Consider the following 17461-nt stretch of genomic DNA (forward strand, 5'->3'; position numbering starts at 1 on the left):
TGCACTGCAGGGGAGGCAGATATAACATGTTTAGAGAGAGTTAGATTTGGGTGTGGTGTGCTCAATCTGCAATCTAATTTACAGTGTAAAAATAAAGCAGCCAGTATTTACCCTGCACAGAAATAAAATAACCCACCCAAATCTAACTCTCTCTGCACATGTTATATCTGCCTCCCCTGCAGTGCACATAGTTTTGCCCAACTGCTAAAAAAAAATCCTGCTGCAATCAACTTGGAATTACCCCCATAGTTACATCAGCAGATGACACTGGAATAAGTATCAGGTGGCAGAAGACTGCTGGACTTGGTGCAGTTGAAGATTATTAAATTAAGAAAGGATAAGCACATGAGGGAAGAGGGCCCTGCTCATGAGAGCTTACATTCTAAAGGGGAGGGGTAGACAGACAGGGGTGACACAGATGGGGTACATATAGAGAGCGTAGAACAGAGGGTTAGGATGAGATTTGGCTGGGTTTTGTGAAGAAGTGGGTCTTGAGAGCCCGTTTGAAGTTTTGTAGAGAGGTGGAGAGTCTGAGGGGGAGAGGTAGGGAATTCCAGAGAAGTGGTGCAGCACGTGAAAAATCTTGGAGGTAGGAGTGGGAGGAAGTAATCCGTAGGCAGGAGAGTCGGCGTGCATTAGCAGAGCGAAGAGGATGGGTGGGAGTGTAAAGGGAGATAAGGTCAGAGATGTAGATGGGAGAGCAGTGGGTGAGGGCTTTGTAAGCAAGTGTGAGAAGCTTGAAATGGATTCTGAAAGGGAAGGGGAGCCAGTGAAGGTCTAGTAAGAGAGGAGAGGTGGACGTAGTGCGTTTGGTGAGGAAGATGAGCCGGGCAGCAGCATTGAGGATAGATTGGAGTGGAGAGAGGTATTTGTCAGGAATGCCAGTCAGGAGGAGATTACAGTAGTCCAGTCTGGAGATAACCAGTGAGTGGATAAGAGTCTAAAGGCCAGTACTCACGGCCCGATTTGGGAGAGATGTGTGCTGAGCGAACCGCTCAGCACACATCTCTCCCGGCGCTCAGCACAGCGCGATCTGTGCTGAGCGTGCGGGGGGAGACGGGGGGGCCGCTCATTTCACCCAGCGGGTGAAGTGAGCGACCCGCTAGATTGGCCTGCATGCAGGCCAATCTAGCAGCAGCGATAGCGATGTGCGGGGCCGCGCATCGCTATCGCTGAGGGGGCTACACACGGAGCGATGTTGCTGAAAATCTAAGCAATCTAGTCAGATTGCTTAGATTATCGCTCCGTGTGTACCCCCCTTTAGTAGCATCCTGGGTCAGAAAGGGTCTGATCCTGGAAATATTTTTTAGATGAAAACGGCAGGTTTGTGAGAGGTGCTGAATGTGTGGTTTGAAGGAGAGGGAGGAGTCAAGGATTACTCCAAGACAGCGCACTTGGGGGCTAGAGGAGATAGTAGTGCCATCAATAGATAATGAGATTGTAGGAGGTGAGGTTATGCGGGAGGGAGGGAAGATGATCAGCTCGGTCTTAGACATGTTGTTTAAGAAAGCGCTGGGACATCCAGGAAGAGGTAGCAGAGAGACAGTTGGAGATACGAGTGAGGAGAGCAGGGGAGAGGTCTGGAGAGGAAAGATAGATTTGGGTGTCATCAGCATAGAGATGATATTGGAAACCAAAAGAACTAATGAGCTTACCTAGTGAGGACGTATAGAGAGAGAAGAGAAGAGGACCAAGGACAGAACCTTGGGGTACCCCTACAGTTAGTGGAAGTGAGGGGGGGGGTGGAGTCATGAGAGGAGACAGAGAATGAACGGTCAGAAAGGTAGGAGGACAGCCAAGAGAGGGCAGTGTCACGCAGACCAATGGAGTGAAGGATTTGCAGTAGGAGAGGATGGTCCACAACACAGAATTCTCCTCCTGCTACAGTAGTCTCTTCCTATGATCCCTACAGTCCCTACCCCAGCAGGGCTCACAAACTATATTATACTATCTCATGGATGCAAACACTGGAGGAGACCCAGGGAGAACATACAACCCCCACAGATACTGCTTTGGTAAGGGCTTCAACTCATGATTAGCATTACTGCCTTAGGATTGTGAGGCATTAATGCTATTTGCTATGCAAACTCAGTGGTGTAACTATAGGCTTGGAGGCCCATGGCAAACTCTCTAGGTGGGCCTCCTATTTGATTTCTATAAACCCTTAGGTTTACATGCGCAGCTGCAGATGTATAGGTTGCCAACGGCGCCAAACAGTGAAATGGCAAACAAAGAGGAAACTGTATAGAATGCTGGTCAGTGGCAATCCCAGGGGACAGACACACCAACAGGCAGCCACAAGGATACCCGCAGGGACACCAATCTTCATATACAGACCTGCAGCAGACAGTGGAGGGTCAAGTGGGCCCAGAAGGCAGCAGGGTTGGCGTCGTGGCAGATGATGAGAGACCAGATATTCAGGCTGCGGCTTTGAACCTATCCAGAAGCCGGACTTTGGACACCAGAGCTCAGTGGGATCCCTTCACCTTGAATGCCCCAGAGCTGTCTTAAACTTAACATGTCGAAAACTGAGTTGATCATCTTCCCACTCCCATAACCTCACTTCACACAATTTAATTATCTATTGATGGCACAACTATCTTCTCTAGCCCCCAAGTACGCTGCCTTTGAGTTATACTTGACTCCTTCTCCATTAAACTACACATTTAGTACCTATTGCAGTCCTGCCATTTCCATCTGAAAATATATAAAAAGGATCAGACCTTTTCTCACCATAGATGCCACTAAGACCTTCATACACTCACTGGTAATATACAGTTTGAACTATTGTAATCTCCTCCTATCTGGCCTCCCTGACAAAATGCCTCTATCAACTCCAATCTATCCTCCGTGCTGCTTCTCAGCTCATCTTCCTCTCAAAACGTACTACTTCCACCTCCCCACTCTTTCAAACCCTACAGTGGCTCCTCTACATCTTCAGAATCCAATTTAAACTTCTCACACTCACTTATAAAGCCCTCAATCATTTCTCTCCGATTTACATCTCTGACCTTATCTCCCTTTACACTCCCACCCGTCTTCTATGTTCCACAAACGCATGCCGCCTCTCCTGCCAACTGATTACTTCCTCCCATTCCTGCCTCCAAGCTTTTGCAGGTGCTGCTTCCTATCTCCGGAATTCTCTACCTAACCACATCAGACTTTCCACCTCTCTACTAAACTTCAAACGAGTTCTCAAGACCCCCTTATTCATCAAACCCAGCTGACTGTTCCATGCTCACTGTCTACACCATCTGTGTCACCCTAGTCTGTCTGCCCCTCCCCTTTAGAATGTAAGCTCTCACGAGCAGTGTTCTCTCCCCTCATATGCTTATCATTCTCTTACTTAGACTATATACTACAACATGCTCCTTACAATGGCATCTAGCCCTCAATTTCGACAACCTTGATGCTTATTTCAGTGTCATGTCCGATGATATAGCAATGTTTATATACCATGTACTTGTCCTACATTGTCTTGTACTGTAAGTCATTGTTTTTCTTGTTTATTTATTTGTTTATGTACTTTGTTAGGCACTGCAGAACCCTTGTGGTGCCATATAAATAAAGGATAATAATAATAATAATAATACCCTAGTAGTTGATGTTTTCTTTTATTGCGTGTTGGCTGTGAATTTGTACGCAATTGTGAATGAGTTTGCAATGGCTCCTGTGGGTGTCTCTTCTCATTCCTGGGCGACAGCTTCACTTGCTAACATTACCAGTTCTGAAGCCTAGAAAATCGCAATGGCATTTGCGTACATACATGAATTAGAGCCAATATTTTAGTGAAATTGATGTTACTAAATAAAGCTACACACTCTTATGATCCATCTTCCATGCTCTCATTTCACCCTCACAGACACAGCTGGGCTAATCAGTGCCCAACACTGTTGCAGAGTAGGCCTCTCCTTGATTACAGTCCTTTGTCATATGAGCTGGGGGGTGGGGATTGAGTTCTGTCTAGGACTGTCCGATCAGAGTTGGACCAAACTGAGAGAACGCATGTTAAAAGTGATAATTGGCAATGCGCAGTCCAAAGGAAATCCTTACTGCGCATGCATTAAAAACAGAGTGCGATGGCATATTTATTTGCCTACAACATCAATATTACTTGAGACGGCTTCTGCAATACATAGGCAGTTCAGGGTGGAGACTGGGAGGTGACATAAAGCCTTTGCAATGGAGGGGCAATGAGCATGTTATGGGTGTTAAATCTGTTACTTATATTTCAATAAGAGTTTTTAATGTAACCAGGATACAGGGAGTGTTGCATGCTTCTTTACTGGAGAAGAACAGGGAACTAAAGAACACAGAAATAGATTCATACACCAACTAATACAAATACAAAATAAGATCCGTTGTAACCTTCCACCAGTACACATATACAGCAATGAGAACTATATACACCACACTCCTCCCAACTTAGATAAATGCAGACATGAAAATGTTATCACTAAGCAATGTATACGTTACCCCAGAAGGCTACAAATCAAGCCTTTGAGGTGCCTTACAAACTCTGTCTGGATACCGATGTTTAACTCCCAGAGTGACTGGCTGCTCCACAGAAATCACACTAGAAGTTTCAGGATCAGTTGTTACTAAGGGAACCTCATGCTCAGGTGACTCCATAACAGGTTTGGGAACAGTCTGTGTATCTGACCCAGAGGGGTACATTTCCTCCACAGTGTCAGGAACAGTCTCTGTATCAGTTTCAGAGGGGTATATATAAACCCCCACATCACTGGCTTGACTATGTCCAGCTGTCGACGTACAGTCAGTTTGCCTCCCAGCCTCAATGATTTGATCAATGTGGCGACACCACAATTCTCCTCCAACTTCAATAACGTACATCAGAGGGCCGGATTTGGAAGAAACTATTCCCGGTTGCCATTTGTCTCCTCTATAATCACGGACCAGAACCTCTTGGCCAATGTGGAAGAATCGAGTAGGTTTCTGATAAACTGATTGAAACTGTTTGTTATGTACCTTCCGCCTTACATTTGGTTTTATCAAGTCCCACTGAGACCGTAAGTTCTGTTGCATAAATAGCACCGCAGGAGGCTGACCGGTAGTGGAGTGCTCATTCCTACGATATATAAACAAGAAGTTGTCAATCTTGTGTTGCAAAGGTAGATGTTCATGGTGCATGGACTTGATAGCTTTTTTGAATGTTTGGACAAATCTCTCAGCCAAACCGTTAGTGGCTGGATGGTGTGGAGCTGATGTAAAATGTTTAATTCCATTGTCTTGCATGAACTTTTTGAATTCCATGGACACAAACTGTGGCCCATTGTCACTGCACACTTGCTCCGGTAGACCATTTCTAGCAATGATGGTTCGCAGCACAGCAATTGTTTTCTCAGAAGTAGTGGATTTCATCTTTATTACCTCTGGCCATTTTGAATGAGCGTCCACTGCAATAAGAAACATACAATCCATGAATGGACCAGCAAAGTCAATATGTACCCGCTGCCATGGAGATGAAGGCCATTCCCAGGTGTGTAACGGGGCTAAAGGTGGTGCATTTTGAACTGACATCCTTTACACCCTTTTGTCAAAGTTTCAATTTGACCATCGATTCCTGGCCACCACACATAGCTTCTAGCAAGATTCTTAATTTTTACTGTGCCTAGGTGACCCTCATGCAAATTTTCCAAAACTCTGTTTCGCAGTTTAGGTGGTATTACCACTCGTGACCCACACAATAGAGTTCCTTGACAGACAGAAAGCTGATCTCTCCTGCCCGAAAACCCGTAATATTGAGCATCACTATGTTTAGGCCAACCTTTGAGAGTTAAGTCCATTACTTTTGATAGTACCAGGTCTTTCCTTGTTTCCCGATTGATCGTGGCATTGGTAATAGGTAGCTGTTCCATCAACATATTGTGATACACTTCCAGGGGGTCTCCATCACTGTCCTCCTCACTTTGGGGCAAGGGAGAACGCGATAGACCATCAGCGTTGCCATGTAGTTTTGTTCCTTTAAACTCGATGTCGTATGTATAAGCACCCAGGAATAATGACCAACATTGAAGCCGAGCTGCAGTCATGGCTGGGACTCCTTTGTGGGGTTAAAAATTGATACCAGTGGTTGATGATCTGTAATTAATGTAAACCTTTGCCCATACAAAAATTTATGAAATTTCTTCACTCTGCATACTAAACTTAAGGCCTCTCAGTCAATTTGCGCATAATTCTTCTCTGCAACTGTCAAAGACCGTGAAGCAAACGCTATTGGCTTCTCGCTACCATCTCTCAGTTGATGTGATAACACCGCTCCAATGCCGTACGGTGACGCATCACACGCTAGCCTGATGGGTAGATTCGGATCAAAATGAGTAAGGACTTTATCAGATGTAATCAATCTTTTTGTTTCTGAGAATGCTTTCTCACAGTCTTTTGTCCACTTCCATCGTGCATTTTTCTGTAGTAGGGCATTTAGCGGGTGTATTACTGTGGAGAGGTCTGGTAAGAACTTGTGATAACAATTAACTAGGCCCAGGTAAGATCTCAGTTGCAACACAGACTGTGGCTGGGGTGCTTGTAGTACTGCCTCAATTTTATCATTTGATTTGTGCAAGCCTTCTCTATCAATCACATGTCCACAATATGAAATGCTTTCTTGGAAAAATGCACATTTATCTTTATTTACTCTGAGTCCATATTCCTGTAGTTGGGGTAATACTTTTTCCAAATTATTTAAATGGTCCACATCATCTTTGTCTGTTACAATTATATCATCCAGGTAACATTGCGTACCTGGTATTCCTTGTAGGACTTGATCCATTGCTCTCTGCCATAATGCTGGGGCAGAAGAAAGTCCAAACACAAGACGGTTATATTGTAATAAACCTTTGTGAGTATTGATGGTTAAATATTTCTTAGATGCCTCCTCAATTTCCATTTGCAAGTACGCTTCAGCTAGGTACATTTTGGAGAAGCGGTCGCCCCCTGAGAGAGCTGCAAAGATGTCCTCTATTTTAGGCAAAGGATACTGCACAGTCCGTAGTACTGGATTTATTGTCATTTTGAAATCTCCGCAAATACGGATACTTCCCATTTTGTCTTTCTTTACTATCGGAACTATGGGCGTAGCCCATTCACTCCATTCCACTGGGGAGAGTATTCCAGTTTCCGTAGTTCCTCCTCAACCGCTGGTCGGATGGCATAAGGTACTGTGCGAGCTTTACAAAACCTTGGAACGGCATGTGGATCCAACTCTATACTGGCCTTAATGTCCTTTAACGTGCCTATCCCTGGTTGGAAAATGGGTTGTGCGTCAGCTAACAATTTAGAAAGTTCCTTAATAGCTGCGTCATTGTTGGATACATCAGATGCAGTAGATTGTAGCCTGTGAATGGAATGCCAGTCAAGTTGGATTTTCCTTATCCATTCGCGGCCCAATAATGCCGGTCCACCATGTGGAAGTATGTACAAATACAGCTTATGGGTATTGCCTTTGTATTTCACATAAACTTTTATTTTTCCCAATGGGGACACCAGTTCACCCGTATATGTGCGGAGTGTTACGGATGTTTTCTTTAAAGGAATAGCAGCAAACAGGCGTTTGTAATCACGTGCATCTAGCACTGACAGAGCAGAGCCTGTGTGTAATTCCATTTTTAAGTCAATACCTGCTACTTCCAAAGTGACCCAAATCACTTGACGCTCTTTTGTCGCCATAGAGTGCATCTCTAGGCTGCATAACCCTTTTTCTGTACCAGTACTATCAGTAGAGACTGATTCATTGTTGGCTACTTTATGCACCTGGGATGTTGTATGTTTTCTCCCGGGGACTTTGGATACTTGCGAGCGGTTTGGTGTTTTCCCCGACTGACACACCCTTTCAATATGGCCTTTTTTCTTACATTTTCTACACACTTTGTCTTTAAACCAGCACTGACTGGCATCATGTGAGGACTTCCCACAGCAAACACAGGACTGTTTCTGATACCAATAAACTGGATTGGGAGTACATTCTGGTGCCTTTTGCTGCAATTCTGATGCATCCCTGGTTGCAGTCTCCAGTGAAATAGCTATGGACAGTGCTCGCTCTAAGGTCAGGTCAGGCTCAGCCAGCAATTTCTTTTGTGTACTTGCACTTTTCATCCCACAAACTAAACGGTCTCTTAGAGCATCTGATAACCCTGCTCCAAATGCACAGTGTTCAGATAACCTCCTCAGCTCTGCAATGTATTTAGAAATACTTTCACTTTCACATTGATTCCTTCTGTGAAACCTGAATCTTTCAGCAATCACTAATGGTTTAGGGTTTAAGTGCTTTTGTAAAATGGCCACAAAGTCAGTAAAGGACTTGTTGGCTGGCTTCTCAGGTGCTATTAAACTCCTCAGCAGACTGTATGTTTGGGCACCCATTACACTGAGTAAAACTGGAACCTTCTTGTCACCATCCACTGAATTAGCAGAACAGTATAGATCTACTCTCTCAATATATGTAGCCCAGTCCTCTATAGTACCATCAAATGCAGCTATTGTGCCAATATATCCTGACATTATTCCTGTATACTTTGTCCTACCTTCCTTAGAAAATGAAGATATAACTAACGTGCTCCTTTTATTCAAGTTAGGAGCTGCTGGCAGTCTGAATGAGTTGTTCCTGTTTGCACCCCACAATTGTGCTGTGTCAGCCCACTGGTGCTCCACTGATACCTGGAGCCATGCTGAAGAACAGTTTAATCCTCGTCGCCAGTGTTAAATCTGTTACTTATATTTCAATAAGAGTTTTAATGTAACCAGGACACAGGGAGTGTTGCATGCTTCTTTACTGGAGAAGAACAGGGAACTAAAGAACACAGAAATAGATTCATACACCAACTAATACAAATACAAAACAATATCCGTTGTAACTTTCCACCAGAACACATATACAGCAATGAGAACTATATACACCACAATGGGAGTGTCATGGGCTTGTTTTAGAACGATGCTGCTATCTCATTTGCAGGACTGCAGCCAGTGGCCATATGTTAAGAAAGTTACAAGGAAGGCTGTGCACCAGACATGGGCTGCTCAAGGAGTCTATGTTGTGAATGATGGTTGTCAATGGTGGAGAGATTGGATCCACCAGCGTACTTAAGCATTGCTCAGAAATGCAAAGTGGGTTTGCAGGGTTCGTGAAGTCCATCACACAGAAGAGCAATGCTTAAACTCTATTTGCACATTTTTGCACTTAAGAAACTGTGAGAAATCTCAGACATGCATGATATGCATACACCACTAAGTCAGACCCAGTGGCTGAAAGTAAGAAAATCTCCACTCAAAGTGGAATTTTTCCAATCTCGGTGATCCAGGTTCCATTTAGTCATCTAGCTTAGTGCTTGGCTGTGGATGTAGCTCAGGCTTGGTGTAGTCTGATAAGGCGTTAGTGATTAATTGGGCAGACTAGTGAGTGCTGCACTGAGTAGTGGAATTTGAGCAGCACTTACACATCAGTGCTTGAAAAAAAAAGAAAGGGTTCTCTGGCTGGTGCTCTACATACAGTAGCTGTGTACTTTGAGTACTTATGGGGATGACCCTGCGTGCCTAGAGACTTCTCTACAGGTGGCAGGGCTACAGGTTCCCTGGCACTAAAAATTAGGGCACTGCTTAACTCAGTGTTTAAGGTGAAATCAGATTTATTTCTGTTCTTATTTTACTTATTTTACTTTCACCTCCAGATTGAAAACCGAGGAACAGACATACATAACTCAAAATATAATTCTAGCAGATAAAATTTAATTGATCAAAAATTATCATTAACATGAAACAAGTCATCTACTGCCTTTTAAACCAGTTGAAGGCTGTAATTTTAAGTGTCTCCAAAACGTAATAGCACTGTGATCAGATCACACCTTAGAACCATCTGAAGCATGTGTGTCGCATGCTATGTTGATGTCAACTGCAGTTGAGCAATTTTGTTTGCTCATGAATCCTGATTGTGTCCATACAGACTCGCAGTAGCAATAACAGACACGCACATGTCTAAATAATAAATGAAGTCTGCTGCCTGAAGAGCCAAGCCACATGACAAAGTCTGATGGTGGGGCATTGAGGGCATGACATAAGTGTTTCATTGTCTTTGCCCATAGGTTGACATCATCGCTACATGGATTTACTGACTTATCTAAATCTCTATTGGACACCTGTCAACTGATTTAGGGGGAGATACAAGTTCTTGACTTGATTTATGATACTGCCATTGTCCTAACAAAAATGCACATAAGTGCACCTTTTTATGCATCGTAGTACGTAGGTTCCTAATGCATATACAGTATGTCGACATTTATATGAGCCTCAGTACGTATGTTAATTAACTAGTGCCGTGGGGCACGCAGTACAGTACATGGTTAATATACTGAAAATATGCAATGCAGAGAAAAATACATCTGTTTCCATGAAAGAAATAAAAGGATGAATTTGCCCCAAAGAGCTTACACTTTCAATATTTTCATATAGATGATGGAGGTTTGCATGCAATAAAAAGTAACATTCTGGAAAACAATATGTCTGTAGAAAGGGAATGAAGAACATCTTCCTTCAACTATATATTTTACGTGACAGGCATATTACAAGCTACTAGTATATAGATTACAGTTTAATATAAATATATATTAAACTAATGGAACTTTTTGTATTAAATTTCTGGCTTATACCTTAGGTAGGTTCAATGTAAGTTCCATTTGCTGATCCAAGCACCTTCTCATTTAACAATGTTTTGTCAAACAATAATTGATATCCCTTAGGCTTATCTTAATCCCCTAAACATTCCTTTTTCAGGACATTCCGATAACTTGGCATGGTGGAGACCTGTTTTAAGTCTGCCAATTGCTATTAAAAATATGGAAAATAAATTCTATGTATACGATGTGAACATCCAGAAAAGTTGTTAATATGTGAATATGAAACTGAATAAGATAATTTAGAAGGTCTGCTTAGTCAGTGCATTACATAACTCCATACTTGGTGTTCTCACTATAAGATTTGGAACAGAGGCAGAGCACCCAGGTGGAGCTCCAATATTCTGGGATTTTATATTACCAAGAACAACAGTTTAATCCTTTTAAAATGGACCTGTTGCCATGGAGCTTTTTTAATTCAAAGGCACATTAAAAGCGGACTATATCTTATGCTAACCATTGTTACAATAAACATAAAATTATTGATGACACATAAAGTCCCAGCAACAAAATTGCCAGTAGGGATTGCCAATATTTTACATAAGGTACTAAAAGGGGGAGATGTACTAAGCAGTGAAAAGAGTGGAGAAGTAATGAAGTTGTTTCTATGTGTGCGAGCGGAAACCATGCCACCCACTGATTTTACATACTGTAGATCAACGCATCCATCAATAGTATCTGTACTTGTACCAGCCACATGATAAGTGCAAAATAAGTTCCAACCATATGTATGACTCAGAATCACACAGAGCTTTTGACACATGCCCACAACACTCCCATGACATTTCCACAAGACATGGTGGCAGGGGCATTTTAACAGAGGTGGGGGCCCCTGTACAGACTCTGGGTGGGCCCCCTCCTCTGCATGGTGCAGCCGTCTCCGGCATTTGCCAGGGTCTACTGTGCATGCGCAGGTCTCCAGAAGCATGGCTCACCATGTTCCAGAGACCAATTTCACTACTGCGCATGCACGGTGGCCATTTTGGAAGAGATTTTTGCCACGGCTGCAGCGCTCAATGTGGGACTCCGGAGAGGTAAGTATTAAAATATGGATGCACCCATTATAGAAACGCCAAATGTATGGTGGTTCCATGCAATCACATTGTCACTGCCCAGTTCTCACCCTGAATTGCCTTTTCTGCCTGACTCAGAATAAGACATACGATGTTGCAAGACATACAATGTTATAAGAATAAGTTGTTGCAAATATGTGCAACATCGCTCCTGTGCATGCTCTGTATGCAAAAACTCACCATTTGCACCAGTACTAAGAGATCCATCCTGGTCCAGGAAGTGACTCTGTGCAAATCCTACACATAACTGTTTGCAATATTGAGGAACCAGAATGAAATATGAATGGTGGAAAGTAAAATCATCACATCGAATCCTGCCTACTATCACTTCATCCCCTTTTTAAATGTAACATTTACACTTCTCAAATAAATACAAATTAGAGATAGAGAATTCACTCAAGAAACTCTTGACAGGTTAAGGAACAAAGGTGGTCATTCCGAGTTGATCGCTCGTTATTTTTTTTCCCGCAATGGAGCGATTAGTCGCTAATGCGCATGCACAATGTCCGCAGTGCGACTGCACCAAGTAAATTTGCTATTAAGTTAGGTATTTTACTCACGGCATTACGAGGTTTTTTCTTCGTTCTGGTGATCGTAGTGTGATTGACAGGAAGTGGGTGTTTCTGGGCGGAAACTGGCCATTTTATGGGTGTGTGCGAAAAAACGCTGCCGTTTCTGGGAAAAACGCGGGAGTGTCTGCAAAAACGGGGGAGTGTCTGGGTGAACGCTGGGTGTGTTTGTGACGTCAAACCAGGAACGAAACTGACTGAACTGATCGCAGTGGCAGAGTAAGTCTCGAGCTACTCAGAAACTGCTAAGAACTGTCTATTCGCAAATCTGCTAATCTTTCGTTCGCAAATCTACTATGCTAAGATTCACTCCAGGTAGGCGGCGAGCGAACAACTCGGAATGAGGGCCAATATTGACCACTGATACCTAAGAAACATTGGTGATACAATGGAAGCATTATGTATCAATGGCTATCGCAGTGATACAGTACATAATGAAATTTTGTTATCACCAGCGAAAACCCAGCTCCTGTAGAAAAGAGGCTATGGCTCATGGATAACTGCAAAAACAGAGTGATTGCAAGCAGGGTCGGACTGGCCCACAGGGGTACAGGGGAAACCACCGGTGGGCCCCACTGCCTGAGGGCCCACTCCTTCCTTTAGGGTTCAGGTTCCAGATTGTGCACTTGTATTATACATGGTAGATATGTTACATTATACTGCACAAGACAATTGTGTATTTCAAACCTCTGTGGAGGATGGCCACACCCCCTTTGTAGGCTGGCCACACCCCTAAGTATGGGCACCTATCACTGCATTCCCCCGGTGGGCCCTTCATGCCCCAGTCCAACACTGATTGCAAGAGAAATAAGTGCTTTACTGCAGTATCCCTGTTGTTAAATAGGGGGAAGCGATGAGAGGGGTTTTACTGCTTGATGTTCACCTTACTTTGTTAGCTCAGGTGGCTTTCCTTGTTACTCCATTTTCTGCTAACATTTAATCTTCATGTGCAATACAATGTATCTTTCTTATATTAAATCATCAACTTCCTCTTCCCTTTCCTCTTCTTGTACATCTACAACTTCATCTTCAAGCACTAATTTTGAAACAATTTTCTTTCCATCGACTCTTTAGCTAGTTTATATTAAACTTATATTTTCCATTATTTCATTAGTTCACAAACAACATTTTATTATCCTACTGATTTTCTTCTTCTTCTTCTACTTCGAGAGAGAGTCTACACTCTCTACCTGACTTCTGTCCCTTCCACTGGAATCTGTCTCTTGGCACACTCTCCTGGGACCTTCTCCCTCGCCACTCTCTGCTCTCCTTAGATCTTCTTCCCCGCCACCGTCTCCTCTCCTGGGACCTTCTCCCCTGCCACCGTCTCCTCTCCTTGGACCTTCTTCCCTGCCACTGTCTCCTCTCCTGGGACCTTCTTCCCCAGCAATTTTTCCTCTCAATTTCAAAAGAGCATAGCATTTCCTGTTTAACTTAATATCAACTTATAAAGAGGATTAACATTTCTGCAGCGGGGTACACTGGGGTTCCACAGGGATAACATCGGGGTGTAGAGTTGGATCTTGAGCCAAGGCACCAACAGGCTAAAAGCTTTGACTGTTCCCAAGATGCACAGCGCCTCCTCTATAACCCCGCCTCCGTGCACAGGAGCTCAGTTTGTAAGTTGGTGCCTGCAGTGCAGGAAGCTAACAGGGAGGGCTGCGCTAGGCAGCCCTGAAAATAGTTTTTTAGAAGACAGAAGACTTCAAGGGCCACAGCACAGGCACTTACAAGTGCTATATGTCATTCTGACATATCGTGCTGCGGCTCCTTCACCTCCCCCAGCGGTGCTGTATATTCCTACGCCCTGGTTGCCGGATACTTACAGTGGAGGGCTCCGGTTTCTCTTCAGGCATACACAGTTGCTGCTGCTCTCCAGGATCACGTGGCCGCATTACAGGGAGGAGGTAAGAGGGTCAGGCGGACCCGCTGAAAACCGCGATCCGCAGCTGTCTCTAGGAGACGTACTGCGCATGCTGGCGTGGACACTGTGGCCGTACAGGGAACCCTCTAGACCACCAGGGCAAGGGGCACAGGTTGGATTACCTCATAATCCACTTTAATAGGCCTTGCAGTACCCGGTGGTGAAGTCCAGCAAGGGGATAAGGCTCTGACCTGTAGCCCCTCCCCCAGCCCCAGGCTCAATTTACTGCAAATGTTCCCGCCCTGGAGCTGCATCTCTCTGTCTCCCTCATTCCCTGTAAGCGTTTGGGCGCCATTACACACATTCTGGGACTGCTGGGCAAAGTCTCCTCTGTAAAGCTGCCTGCATCATCAGTGCTGTGCATTTACAGGACACTTAAGTATTCTACATGTCATTTGGACAGTGTTAGTTAAGAACAAGTGCATTACTACAGGTATAGTTAGTACAAGTACCCTGTGATATACATCCTGTCTTTACTGTGCATTGTTATATCTATATACCTATATAGCTTTACTTAGTGGTACAGTTTGTACTTAGTATTACTAGTCCAATGCAGTTTTATTGTTTATAATAATTTTGCATTGTATATGTGACTGAGTGTGTGCCAATAGCTGCTGTGTGATTTCTATTTCGTGTATCTCACACATATTGTTATCCCTATATTCTGTACCCTGAGGGGGGCTATGTGCATCAGGTTTATCAGGGCCGAAACTAGGATTTTTGTCACCCGGGGCAAGGTAGTCATTTGACACCCCCCCCGCAAAAATAATAATATTTCTTTTACAATAAATAAATAAAAATAATAATAATAATAAATTAAAATAAATAAATAAATGAATAAAAATATTCTATATATATATATATATATATATATATATATCTCTCTTTCAGAACTTTTTTACCTGAAAAATTGCCTTTTCTAACATAAATTTCATATCCAGGAAAAAGTGTCCCCATTTTACACAGTACGACAGGCAAGTGTCCCCATTCCCCATTTTACACATTGCGGCAGACAGGTGACCCCATTTTACACATTGCGGCAGACAGGTGTCCCCATTTTACACATTGCGGCAGGAAAAAGTGTCCCCATTTTACACATTGCGGCAGACAGGTGACCCCATTTTACACATTGCGGCAGACAGGTGTCCCCATTTTACACATTGCGGCAGGAAAAAGTGTCCCCATTTTACACATTGCGGCAGACAGGTGACCCCATTTTACACATTGCGGCAGACAGGTGTCCCCATTTTACACATTGCGGCAGGAAAAAGTGTCCCCATTTTACACATTGCGGCAGGCACGTGTCCCCATTTTACACAGTACGCTGGCAAGTGTCCCCATTTTACACATTGCGGCAGGAAAAAGTTTTCCCATTTTACACATTGCGGCAGGCACGTGTCCCCATTTTACACAGTACGCTGGCAAGTGTCCCCATTTTACACATTGCGGCAGGAAAAAGTGTCCCCATTTTACACAATGCGGCAGGAAAAAGTGTCACCATTTTACACATTGCGGCAGGAAAAAGTGTCCCCATTTTACACATTGCGGCAGGCACAGGTCCCCATTTTACACAGTACGCTGGCAAGTGTCCCCATTTTACACATTGCGGCAGGCACAGGTCCCCATTTTACACAGTACGCTGGCAAGTGTCCCCATTTTACACATTGCGGCAGGCACAGGTCCCCATTTTACACAGTACGCTGGCAAGTGTCCCCATTTTACACATTGCGGCAGGAAAAAGTGTCCACATTTTACACATTGCGGCAGGCACAGGTCCCCATTTTACACATTGCGGCAGGTGGTGGAGGGAGAGAGAGAGAGAGAGAGAGGAAGGGAGAGGGGCTGACTTACATTTGAAGCGGTTCTCGCCGCTCTTCAGCCGCCTCTCCCTCCTCGTCTGCGCGGCTCCCCCTTCTCCCTCCTCCGGCGGGGTTTCATGGAATGACGCGTTTGCGCCGTGACGTCACGACGCAATCGCGTCATTCCGCGAAACCCCGCCCCCCGAGCTGGGCACTCGGGATAAGGGGGTTTCAAAGTCTAAAAGTGCCGCGGCGGGTGTTAGGGGGTCTCGGCGCCCCCTCCAATCCGGCGCCCAGGTCGCCTGCCCCCCTAACCCCCCCCTAGTTTCGGCCCTGGGTTTATCAAATAATATAGTGTTTCACAGGATATATTACTTTGGTATTTTCTCTGTGTTTTACAGTCACCACATACTGTACCTCTTAAATCCTCTGTTTGTGCTCTGCTTGCAGTCACTCTATACAGGGTTTTTTTTTGTCAGTTAATTTGTCTGCTTATTTTGTACTATTACACCCTAAAGTTACACTTACATATAATGTCTGCTAAACAGGGTGGTAGATCCATGGCTGATCCTGCACCATGCAGTGCTGACGCCACGGATTGCTCGGAGGAAAACATAGCAGCTGAAGGTTCAGCTACTGGGGTTCCTCCCCCATGGTCAGTCTGCAGCAACGGGGGCAAATCAAGACCCACCTTGGGCTGCATTCTCTAATTGACTGACTATGCTAGTAACTAGACTTGCGCCCCCTATGGGACCTCCTGTGCCATTACAGCAACATATTGTCCCTGTAGTTAATCCGCCATGGGCCGATACACTGTCCTCTCAGTTACAGCAATTAAATCAGTCTCTGGCTAAGCAAACTCCTCATTCTCGCCCACCTAAGACCAAGGGGTCATCTAAACGAGCCATTACTTCCTCTCAATCCACACATGTTTCGGATATCTCATCCGATGAAGATGAAGCTAACACTGACCGTTCAGACACTGATGCAGATGCTTCTGATGGGAAATCTCTGACACAAGTGGATGTTCCTGACCTCTTGGAGGCTATCAGGCTGATTCTTCAAATCAATAATGACAAAAAGCCTCCAGCTACCTCTAAGAAACCAGATAAGTTTTGTAAACGTCGGTTTACGTACAGGACTAAAAGCAACACTTTAAAAAGACATTTAGTACACTTTAAATGGAGCCGCTGCGGCCACGGTAGTTAATCCTTAGCCTACGTACTTTTTACACCATTAGCGTACAAAGCCCCGTACTGTGTACATACTTTGCGTACAAATGCCGCGCTGGCCGTACAAAGTATACTCAGTACGTACACACACAAAGATACACTGTGAGCACTTAGCAGCTGCACGTGTGACCGAAATACACTTATAACCTTAGCAGGGAAAGGAAACACGACACTAGATTGTATTT

General features: G+C 44.2%; 1 pseudogene; it reads right to left on the reverse strand.

The window, feature by feature from the left end:
- Positions 1-4485: 4485 nt before the first annotated feature.
- Positions 4486-8517, reverse strand: LOC134929583 (uncharacterized protein K02A2.6-like; annotated as a pseudogene).
- Positions 8518-17461: the final 8944 nt, after the last annotated feature.

The sequence above is a fragment of the Pseudophryne corroboree genome, chromosome 5, assembly GCF_028390025.1.
Source record: "Pseudophryne corroboree isolate aPseCor3 chromosome 5, aPseCor3.hap2, whole genome shotgun sequence".
Taxonomy (NCBI): domain Eukaryota; kingdom Metazoa; phylum Chordata; class Amphibia; order Anura; family Myobatrachidae; genus Pseudophryne; species Pseudophryne corroboree.